This window comes from Hemitrygon akajei, chromosome 7 (genome assembly GCF_048418815.1).
Source record: "Hemitrygon akajei chromosome 7, sHemAka1.3, whole genome shotgun sequence".
NCBI classification, from domain to species: Eukaryota; Metazoa; Chordata; class Chondrichthyes; order Myliobatiformes; family Dasyatidae; genus Hemitrygon; species Hemitrygon akajei.
In genome coordinates this window covers 47,803,044-47,815,047 of record NC_133130.1, presented here as the reverse complement: position 1 = coordinate 47,815,047, position 12,004 = coordinate 47,803,044, and the positions used below count along the sequence as shown (strand labels likewise).

The 12,004-nt window shown below is 40.5% G+C and overlaps 1 long non-coding RNA gene across 1 annotated transcript; it reads right to left on the bottom strand.

Annotated features, from left to right (window-relative positions):
- Positions 1-849: 849 nt before the first annotated feature.
- On the bottom strand, positions 850-11,409 carry LOC140729989 (uncharacterized). Its single transcript, XR_012099460.1, has 2 exons — positions 11,281-11,409; positions 850-1,120 (listed from the first exon to the last, which is right to left on the bottom strand). It is a non-coding gene; the product is annotated as an uncharacterized lncRNA (long non-coding RNA).
- Between the last annotated feature and the right edge of the window lie 595 nt (positions 11,410-12,004).

Below are 12,004 nucleotides of genomic sequence, written 5' to 3'. Positions count from 1 at the left end.
GATTAACCATCTGCAATGCAAGAGGCTTGGTATCCAGAGTTCTAGCTGATTGTTGAAAGAGCCAGTGGCCAATATTTTTATTCGATGCAGCAGTTCACAGGTAGCAATGATCAGGAAGAAAAGTGGAGTAGGGTTGAGATCATTCATGTTCTTACTGAATGGTAGAGCACATGTGACCTACCCCCACTACATCCTTATGTTCTTCTTTGATATGACCTAAAATGCACATTCTAAGAACCAGATTCCCAAGAAACTTTATAAAAGACGTGATAAATTCTTAAATGTAAACATTTGAACATATTGCCAAAGAGCAGGAAAACAGAAATAATTAGTTATCTTTTTCAATCATTAGCACATTCACGCTAATTCAGATATAGATTTCCCATCCAATATTGTATATTTTGCACAATCAATAACAGATCTAATTATTGCCTTGATTAATATCTACCCTGTTGTGCACATATTTTGCTACTGAATTTATATTTGCAAAGTATTGTTTATGAATTAAGTGTCTTTTGTTAATTCCTTCAGAATGCACCTGCAGCTTCAATCTTAAAGTGCCAAACACAAAGTTTACCCTTCGCACAACTTAGAACTGGTCAGAGTGTGAATCAGGCACCTCTTTGGGCTGAATGCCTTAGCTTAATATTGGGTGTGTGAGGAGGAAGTGATTGGAAATGAGTGTTGTCCCTCTTAATTACAAATTGTTTTGTGAACTTTGAAGTATCTGCTTGCCAAATTATTGCATGAATGAGCGAATAATTTTCTTGACATCTCTTTGTTCCTTGTCTTAACTGAGATGTTAACACAAACATTATCCTTCAAACACACTGAACATCTGCTCAGTAATACCAGAGTCATTTACAAAGCTTTAATGAATACTTCTGAGCTCTAATTGGAGATTGGAAAGCTCGGGAAGACTCTCTGGAGGCTCATACCACATAATGGTTTGTTATCTGAGTGCAATCGCTTGTCGAACTTGGCAATGATGTACAGTTCCATAGATGTCAGATGATCTATGAAGAATGAGATCTCTTTGTGAGATCACTCAGTGAGTACTAGTAGTGATCTCTGATATGCTGCCAACATCTGGACAAGATGAAGCACTATTGCATTCAATCTGTGAGAACAAACAAAAATCAAACAAAAGTTCAATTCTGAATTCTGTGGCAGTAAAATACAGCTCCAAAGGTTATATTCAAGATAACATGTTCAAATAGGAAATTCTTGTACAAACAAGGGTTAAAAGAAGTAAATACATGAATTTCAGTTCTTATGCTGCAATGTAATAAACACCAGTGTCCCTCTTTGGGTTTGCAACCAGAAATTTGAAGTCGCTTGACACAGCACACAGAACTATCACTTCCACTACATGTAATTGCTAGATGACCTCATTTGCAGCTGTGTGGCTCTGTCCATCATCACCATATTTGTTTTTAATGTTTCAAATATGTGTTGGCTACAATCAAATGTAATGCTTTCAAAACAAGCATCTGTTTTGATGAAAACTATTGCTGCTTCAAAAGACTTACTGGTTTAATTTAAAATGCTCTTATTTTAAAGCATACCTTGGCATAACATTACAGTGCAGGAAAATAGTGTATTTTTAACAGACAGTTAAATTTTATAGCCCTTCATTTTAATCTTCCTAATGACACAGCTTAAGTATAGCATAGTAAAGCATTTCAATCATCACAGAACTCTGCAGTAAACAGTAAATGAAATCTACAGTATCCCAGTAAGGCAAAGATCAGAGTGATGAAATTCTGTTCTGGGTTTGACCGTGAGTCATGTCCCCAGTTAATTTTAGCTAGGAAAGTTGCAATCCTTGGTGAGAAAGAGCATACAGTAAATAGAAATGTTTGAGAAGCTTTTCCTTCATTATCTTCACTAGTTTGCCAGTTTTGTATTGATAACAATTAAAAATGCATCATTGAGCATGGTACTGGTGCAGAAGGCAAGAGGAAACCATAAGATCCTTATCCATATTCTATTTAACTGTATACTTGCAGGCACTTTTTTAACTGATCAAATTTCACCAACAGCAATATATTTAGACTGAGACCTAGACCAAGGCCTATATGGTACAGCAATTCTATTGCGTGCAAGACGTTTGGCATGGCTGACTGGGCCTTTCACACCTTCCTTTACAAACTGCACCGAAAGTAAGGCAGGTGTGCCTGGTCCTTTGTCGAGAAGGGTGAGCATTAGCAGAGGAAGATCTCATAGATGGTCGGCTGGAATTGAATGTGGGCTGAGTCCTTTGGAATTGAGAAGAGGGGAATGTATGGATTAAACAGTGGAAGCATTGAGAGTGACAGTAATCTAGGAGGAGCTGGGCAGGGAAAAAATGGTCAAAGAGATACAGTGGTGGGAGACCGAACCTGAAAGGATGTAGGTAACTATTTTAAAATTACTTGCCTGAGTTCAGTTTGGATCTGCTCAGGAAGGCCTCCTGTAAACTAGTCTGCAGCAAAGATTTGCTGTTAAAGGTTATTTGTCGTCAGAGCACGTAACAGCTGACGTATCTCAGAACAAAGTTTATTATTTTGTTCTAGCAACACTTTAAAGGTAGGTTGCATGAAGAACATTGTCAATAAGTGCACTTCTGAGATGGAAAACCCATCATCAGCTCTAATGCAATTGGTTATAAGTAGTTTCCAATGAAATTTCCACTCTGTCATGATCTGACCTAGAAACAATTGGGACCATATACCACTTGAGTGAATAATATCCATATCACCTGGCCTCCAGGTCCAGTCTCTGTTCTGTGGCAATGTGGCTGATGACAGTGGCAGAAGACTTCCATCATCTCAGTGTTCTGGGATGGCAAAGAGAGAAACAATCCTCCTCTTGTAGCCATTACTCAGTGATAGCTGAGAATGGGGTCAGGCTAGAATGCAATTCCCCACAATCTGACAGCAGCTGCTAGGAAGTCTTCTTCAATAAGATTAACAATTGATTGATAAATACTTTTTAGGGTTACCTCAAACAGTCTAACGGGTGGCGGGGGGGGGGGGGTCATCGCTTCCCCAGCTATAGGCTATCTCATTATAGAGCCTAATGGTCGAGGGTAAGAATGACCTCATATAGCACTCTATGGAGTGGCAGAGTTGTCTGGTGAGATGCCAGAAGAAGGAAGAGCCTGTGAAATGAAATGCTGATGAGGACCCAGTGTCTCTAGAACAGCAGTGAACATACAGTGGTACGTTACCTTATATATTGCTTTTACTGATCTTACTGTTCTGACTGCTACATCTGCAAGAAGTTCACCTGAATCCAATTGCTTATAGTCTTCATTTGGGAACTGGAGCTGGAGCTGGATAACATTCAGCTCATACTAGAAAATGAGGAGGTGATGGATAGGATCTACAGGGAGGTAGTCACCCTTAAGTTGCAGGAAGCAGGTAGCTGGGTGACTGTCAGGCAAGGGAAAGGGAATAGCCAGATAGTGCAGTGTATCTTTGTGGCCATTCCCCTCAATAACACTTTGGATACTGTTGGGGGGAGGGGGTAGGAAGGACAACCTACCAGGTGAAAGCCACAGTGACCAAATCTCCTTCGCTGAGTCTAGCTCTGTACATCAGCAGGGAAGAGGAGAAAAGGAGGCCTGTAGCATTAGGAGGCACAGACAGAATGGACAGCTAGAGAATTTCTCCCAGAGTGGAAATGGCTAACATGAGGGGAGGTAAATTTAACGTGATTGGAGGAAAGTCTGGGGGGTGGGGGGTGAGTCAGAGGTAAATTATATGCACAGAGAGTGATAGGTGTGTGGAATGCACTGCCAGAGGTAGCGGTAGAGACAGACACATTAGGAACACTTAAGATGCTTTGAGACAGGTAAATGGATGAAAGAAAAATGGAGGGCAATGTGGGAGGGAAAAGTTAGATTGAACTTAGAGCAGGTTAAAAGGTTGGCACAACACCGTGGGCCTAATGGCCTTTGCTAGGCTGTACTGTTCTGTGTTCTGTGTTTTATGTTAAGTGAGATAAAATCATTAACATGGTAGAAATTAAAATGACAACAGAATGCAACGTTAAAGCTTCAGAGAATGTACAGTAGAGATTCACAATAGAATGCATGATCATGTTGAAGTGGATTGTGATGTCGAGAGTCCATTTTATTGCACTAGGGAACTATTCAATAGTCTTAAAACAGTGGGGTAGAAGCATTTCTTAAGCCTGCTGCTGTGTGTTTTCAGGCTTTTGTATCCTGTGCCCGAGAGTAGGGGGAAGAGAGAATTCTGGGGTGAGTAAGATCTTTGATTAAGCTGGCTGCTTTCCTGAGGTAGCAAGAAGAGACAGGGTCCATGGAAGGGCAAATTTGAAATTTGAAATATGGGCAAGAGAGAGTTAAGACAATATGAAGTAATAAGAAAATATAAGGAATCCAATACCAGACTACATACTTAAGAAACACTACAGGATTCCCTTATGAGAAGCTGAATCATTCTAAATAAGATGTGTACTATTGCATTTTTCATTAAATGCCTTTTAAATCTAGATTTGTATTTACTTCTGTTTCAAAATATCTAAGCTATCCCATTTAGCAATCAAGGCTAGTTTAGAGAAACACACAAGTAAAAACAGATGTTAAGAACATGCAAAGTAAATAACATGGAAAGCAACACTAAACTATAACATCATCTGGGGGTACATTTCAAGCTGATTAAAGATAACACTGGAAGGAGCTTACAAAGCTGCATTGAAAGCAGTTTGCCTCAATGGAAACAGAATCCCAGAATTGGGCAGCTTGGAATGGAAAAATACTTGGTGGAGTCTGTGAAGGAATTACAAGTTTTAATTTACAAGAATCTCTTAGTGTCATGCCAGATAAAAGAACTCATTTCAAGCAGTTTGCAAACTACTTCAAAGGTTTAGGAATCTGAATCCACCTTCGATGGCTCCCCAGCCTTCTAGTAAGTTTAAACATAGAATACGATCAGACAGACCAGCAGGGGGCTATTCAGCCCATCATATTTGTGCCAATATTGCCAAAGAAAATGCAATTAATTCTGCATGCCTGCTCTTACCCCTTGAGCCGATAGAATCAGTTTGGCCTTCACTGACACTAATTTGTCATGGAATTCCAAGTTTCCTTTTATCACATCTTTAATTTATTGTTGTGCAAGCTTTAATCTATCTATACTTTTATTGCCTGATTGCTTTAAATACAGACTGCTAAGGCTCATCTGTGAGAAACAGAACCTCTTTGAACTAAGGAATTTTTAAAGCAATAAGTTCAAAGAAATGATATCTGCTTCTTCCATTGAATCCACCAACCTCATCCTGTTTCCACCTGAACCCTCCTAACACTTTTAAAGGATCCATCCATAGTTTATTGAAACTTTCCTGGACAATCTAGTTCACTTTTTCACCAATTCCTTTCCCTGAATCTGCACTGTCCAGGACACTAATATTCCTTTCAGGTGAAGCAGAATTTTCTTTCTTTTCCTTCAATTTTATGTACTTCTTTACAATGTGGTCTCCTCAACACTGAGTCAGCACTTCAAAGTTCAAGGTAAATTTATTATCAAAGTACATGAATAAATGTAGGCAACCGTCAATCCTGGGGATCATGGGTTTACACCTCTGGTGGACTGTGTCCTCTCCAGGTTGCAAGCCTAGACGGGAAGATTTGAAGAACTGGCTATTGCCCATGCAGTGGGTTCCCCCTCTCCATGCCACTGATGTAGTCCAAGGGAAGGGCAAGCACCGATACAGCTTGGCACCGGTGTCATTGCAGAGATTCCCAGAGTGAAGTTGTAAACAAAATCAAACAGCCTTAGGGACCCAGCTCCTGATTTCTTCCTTGGGGTTTACTCCCGAAGCTTTTCCCATGGGTGGGTATGGCCGCAAGGCTGCAGAGGTTCCAAATCAGAGTTTTCCATCCCGCCCGAAGCAACTGGTTTTGAAGCATCGGTTGTCTGCCTTTGCCCCTTCTCTTGTAAGTAGAAACAGTTCCACCAGGCCTAGTAGCTAATCCATACGTGAAGACCAAGAGTTGGACTTGGTTGTCAGAGGCTGTTAGAGTTGCATGCCATTTGGAGCACTTTATAGGTAGTGTGAGCTGATTCCCACTACCAGCCCCAGCTATGACAACCTTAGGATTCAAAGTATATAAAGTTCACCATATACAACCCTGAGATTCAGTATATCCAAGAACCATAATGGAATCAGTGAAAGACCACACCCAACAGCGAAGACAAACGATCCATGTGCAAAAGACAACAAACTGTGCAAGCACAAAAGAGAAAATAAAATAATAATAATAATAACTACTTAAGCAATAAGTATTGAGAACATGAGATGAAAAGTCCTTGAAAGTGAGTCCTTTGGCTGTGGGAACAGTTGAGTGAAGTTATCCCCACCGATTCAAGACTCTGATGGCTGAGGGGTAATGACTGTTCCTGAACCAGGTGATGTGGGTCTTGAGGCTCCTGTACCTTCTTCCTGATGGCTGCAGGAAGAAGAGAGCATGACCTGTGTGGAAGAGGTCATTGATGATGGATGCAGCTTTCCTGCGACAGCACTCGAGGTAGATGTGCTCAATGGAGAGGAGAATTTTACCTGTGATGGACTGGGCCATATCCACTATTTTTTGTAGGATTTTCCATTCAAGGGGAATTGGTGTTTCTATACCAGGCTGTGATGCAGCCAGTCAATACACTCTTCACTACACGTCTATAGAAATCTGTCAAAGTTTTAGATGTCATGCCGAATCCTCACAAACATCTAAGGAAGTAGAGGTACTGCCCTGCTTTCTTCATAATTTCACTTTGAATTGATCCTCTGAAATGATAACTCCAGGGAATTTAAAGTTGAGGACCCTCTCCACCTTTGATTCCCTGATGAGGACTGGCTCGTGAACCTCTGGTTTCCTTGTCCTGAAGTCAATAATCAACTCCTTGGTCTTGCTGACTTTGAGTGAGAGGTTGTATTTGTGGGTCCACTCTGCCAGATTTTCAATCTCCCTCCTATATGTTAATTCATCCCCACCTCTGATTCAGCCAATGACAGTGGTGCCATCAGCAAACTTAAATTTGCCATTGGAGCTGTTCTCAGCCTCACAGTCACAAGTATAACGCAAGTAGAGCAGAAAGCTAAATACACAGCTTTGTGGTGCATCTGTGCTAATAGAGATTGTGAAGAGATATTTTTGCTAATCGGAACTGACGGGGGTCTGCAAGTGTGGAAATCAAGGATCCAATTGCACAAGTAGGTATTGAGGCCAAGGTCTTGAAGCTTATTGATTAGTTTTGAGGCTATGACAGTATTGAATGCTGAGCTGTAATCAATAAAGAGCATGCTGATGTAAGCATCTTTGCTGTCCAGATGTTGCAGGGTTGAGTGAAATACTAATGAAATGACATCTGCTGTGGGTCTGTTGTGCCAGGTGACAAATTGAAGCAGATCCAAGTCACTTCACAGACAGGATTTGATGTTTCATCAACAACTTCTCAAAACATTTTATCACTGGATGTAAGTGCTAGTGAATGATAGTCATTGAGCAGTTTACCATGTTCTTCTTTGCCACCAGTGCCACTGAAGCCTGCTTGAAACAGGAGAGTATCTCAGATTGCCAAAGTGAGAGGTTAAATACATCGGTGATCACTCCAGCCAGTTGATAGCACAGGTCTTTAGTACTCAGCCAGGTACCCCATCTGGGCTGGATGCTTCCCATGGGTTCACCTTCCTGAAGAATGCTCTCACACCAGCCTTGGACATGGAAATCACAGGGTCCTTGGGACTGTGGGACTTCATGAAGGTTTTCACTGTACCTCACTAAGTGTAACAAGAATAATAAGTGAATTCCAATTCCAACCACTTCCAGTTCTAATGAAAGATTAGCAGCCTGAAAAGTCAACTGTTTCTCTCTCCACATGGTGCCTGACTTGTAGAGCTTCCATTTTATAGTAACATTGAATTGAATTGAAGGTTCCACCTTTTAGTAACATTCAAATCAATGTTGAGATAAGTGGATAATTAATCAAACAAAAAAACAAGAAATAAGAGTATGCACTTCCAAAAGTTATTGTAAAAGCACATCACTTCCAATTGCTGAGAATGCTATGTATAGTAGTAAAAGTCTAAAGAAATGGCAGTATCAGATGCTACAGTGTCCTAGAATTTCAAGAGACACAAACATATATTCCCTTTTGCAACCTTGGAAGGCAGTATAGCTGAGAAGTCCTTGACTTAGACCTCAATACTCAACAGTAAAAACTACAATGGTAGAGTATGAGGCAATATTATTTCATCACTTTCTTGAGCTTCAAATTTGTCCTGACACTTAGAGAACTTTGGAACCAGAATCACTCCATAGTCAGCCAAGAAACTTTGTTTCTTCATCAAGTACAATGGATGAAAATAGCTTAAAAGTAGAATAAGATGAAAAATTTTGAAAATATACTAGTATTGGATCAACACGTGAAACTGGAAACAAATGTACATAGATATTAGGATGATTACATTCACTTATATGTTGTATAAGGACTGAATTTCACCACGGGTTGCTCTGTCTTGATCTTGATGAAATATTGAAAGCTCCAGCTAGAGTGGGCATGGAAAAGATGTTTCATTCAGGGGGGAGAGTAAGACCAAAGGGCACAGTCTCAGAATACACGTACATCATTTTCTTCTCCTTTTTCTTGGCTTTTCTCTCTGGATCTTCAATCCTTACTTCTCTCCTGGTCCCAGATTCTTTCTCTCTCTTTAAACTGCTCTCTAATTTTCTTCTCCCTAGTTTGTCCATTTTGATCTTGGGAAGGTGCATTTAGTTCAATGGAGTTTTCTCTTTCTAGTCCTTCTGTTTCTCCCTTTGTGATCTGATCTCTCTTGGTTTCCTCATCCACAACATCATCTGACAAATCCTCTGTTTTTGTATCTCCATTTATTCCTTTCTTTATGGCCTTCCAGCTGGGCTTTGGTCTTTCCATCTACTTTCACAAGCAGCTTTCTGTCTCCCAATTGAAACTCACACAATAGCAGAGCAGTTTTGGGCCCCATATCTAACAGGGGGTCCAAAGGGCGTTTTACAAGAATGATCCCAGGAATGAAAGAGTTAATGTGTGAAGAGCGTTTGAAGGCTCTGGGCCTGTACTCACTGAGGTTTAGAAGAATGAGGGGGGATATCTTTGAAACCTACCAAATATTGGAAGGGATAGATAGAATCAATGTGCAGCGGATGTTTTCAATAGAGAGAGAATCTAGGACCAGAAGACATAGTCTCAGAATAGGACATCCCTTTAGAAAAGAGATGAGGAGGAATTTCTTTAGCCAGTGGGTTGTAAATCTGTGGAATTCATTGCCACAGACAGTTGTGGAGGCCAAGCCATTGGATATATTTAAATAGGTTCTTAATTAGTAAGAGTGTCAAAGGTTATAGGGAGAATGCTGGAGTTTGGGGTGAGAGGGAAAATAAATCGGCTATGATCAAAAGATGAAGCAGGCTTGATGGGCTAAACAGCCTAACCTTGGTCCTATGTCTTTTGTCTTATGGTTTCCAAGGAATGTAACATCATAGATAGATAATTTATTGATCCAAAGGAAATTACAGTGTCGCAGTAGCATTACAATTGCACAGATATACCAATATTTGAAGAGAAGGAGAATAGAATTAAAAAAATAAGCTACCTTAAGCTGACTAACAGTAGGGGGTCATCACTTCCCCAGCTACAGATTGACTCATTATAGAGCCTAAAGGCCAAGGGTAAGAATGACCTCATATAGTGCTCTTTGAAGAAGTGCAGTAGTCTCAGTCAAGTACAAAATTTAAAGTTCAAAGTAAATTTATTATCAAAGTGGGTATGTGGTAATTTTCTTGCAAGCATTTACAAGCAAAAAAGAAATACAACAGAATTTCATGAAAATCTATACATAATCAGGCAAAGACTGACAAACAACTAAAGAAGACAAACTACAAATTTTAAAAAAAAATAAGCCTGAGAACAAAAGTTGTAAGGAGTCCTTGAAAGTGGGCTTGTAGATTATAGAATCCAATCTGAGTAGTGGGTATTGGTGTTTCTATAGAAGGCCTCGACATATCCAGTTAAGATACTCTCCACTGTGCATGTACAGAAGGTTGTCAAAGATTTTGATGACACGCCAAATCTGCACAAACTTCTAAGAGAGTATAAGTGCTGTTGTGACCTTGTGATGGTACATATGCTGTTCCCAGGATAGATCCTCTGACATCCTCATAACATGGGAGACTACTCTGGGTCTTAGGGCTGTGAGGGAAAGCCAAACCACCCAGGAAAAACAAACTGGGAAAATGTGCAAACTCCACACAGTCAGCACAAGGATTGGGATCAAATGTGGGTTGCTGGCTCTGTGCCAAACAGTGCCATCACCATCTTGTTCATTATGTACCAACCCAAACATGATTGTTATACCTGTGGCTCCAAAGCACAACTGCTCTAGTGCAAGACAACGGCTATAATTCATCAGGAAATTGAGGAGGTTTGTCACCTAAAACACTCAAAAGCTTGTGCAGATGTACCATGGAGAGCATTCTGACTGGCTGCATCACCGTCTGGTATGTGTGTGTGTGTGGGGGGGGGGGGGGGGGGGAGGTGTTGCCACTGCACAGGATCAAAAGAACCCACAGAAGTTTGTAAAATTAGTCAGCTCCTATGGGAACTAGCCACTGCAGTATCCAAGACATCTTCAAGGAATAGTGCCCCAGAAAGGTGGCATCCATTATTTAGGAGCCCCATCACCCAGGACATGCTCTCTTCTCATTGTTACCATGAGGAAGGAGGTACAGAAGCCTGAAGGCACACACTCGGCAATTCAGGAACAGCTTCTTCCCCTCTGCTATCCTATTTCTAAATGGATAGTAATCCATGAATACTACCTCACACTTTTATTATTTCTGTTTTTGCACTATTAATTTTAATTTAACTATTTCACATACATACAGTATATACTTACTGGAGGCCAGCTCATTGGGTGTGCTTAGGTTCTTGATTAGTCAGGGTGAAAGGTTACAGGGATCAGACAGGAAAATGTGACTGAGAGGGAAAGGGGATCAGCCATGTTGAAATGATGGAGCAAACTCGCAGGAATAAATGGCCCAATTCTGCTTCTATATCTTATGATCTTAGAGTCTAAATACAGATGTACTATAAATACTTCCAACTAGCATTAGCCAGCCTGCTGCCATCAAACAGAGCATTAATGTTGCTTGAATATAGAGACTGTTCAAGTTTGCAGACAACACCAAGTTGTTATGTTGCCCAGATAGATAACAATATGACTGGATTAATCACTTACCATAATCCTCCTGTCCATTTTTGGGAGTAGGCTTCCCCAACCCCATCACATTCCCTGTAATTAAAACTAACACAACACATAAGGAAAAGTGTTATGTTTGTGGAAGCCGGGTGGCCACGAATGACACACATGAAAGACAGAGAGGTGAGGAACAAATGTGCAGCTGTTTATTTTACTTGTAAGTCGTCTACCCAGAATGCCCTCTCACATTACATTTGGCACATAACGCGCAGAGAAGCTTGACAGCAGCCCATAAGGGTCAAAATATACATGGATACATAACATATCCCTCCCCCCCATTTTAAAGGTTTCACTCCTTCCCACTCACAGACCTGCTGCTGAACTATTAACATTTAATCAAATTCTAAAAACAGCAAAAAAATCATGTATTTTCTAAACTAGGGCAAGAGGGTAGACTGCCTGTAGTCCCAATGGAAGTTCATTTCTCTATCCATTAATCTCCACTGAAATATATACTACTCCCCTCATTGGAACAACCTCACCATTGTAAGTCTTTAAAATCAATTTTGCCCCTTCTGAGGTGAGATAAGTCCATAAGACCATGAGATATAGGAGCAGATTGAGGCCATTTGACCCATCAAACCCACTCAGCCTTTTTCATCATGGATGATCCATTTTCCTCCCAGCCCCAGTCTCCTGTCTTCTTCCCATATCTCTTCATGCCCTGACAAATCAAGAATCTATTAACCTCTACTTTAAATAT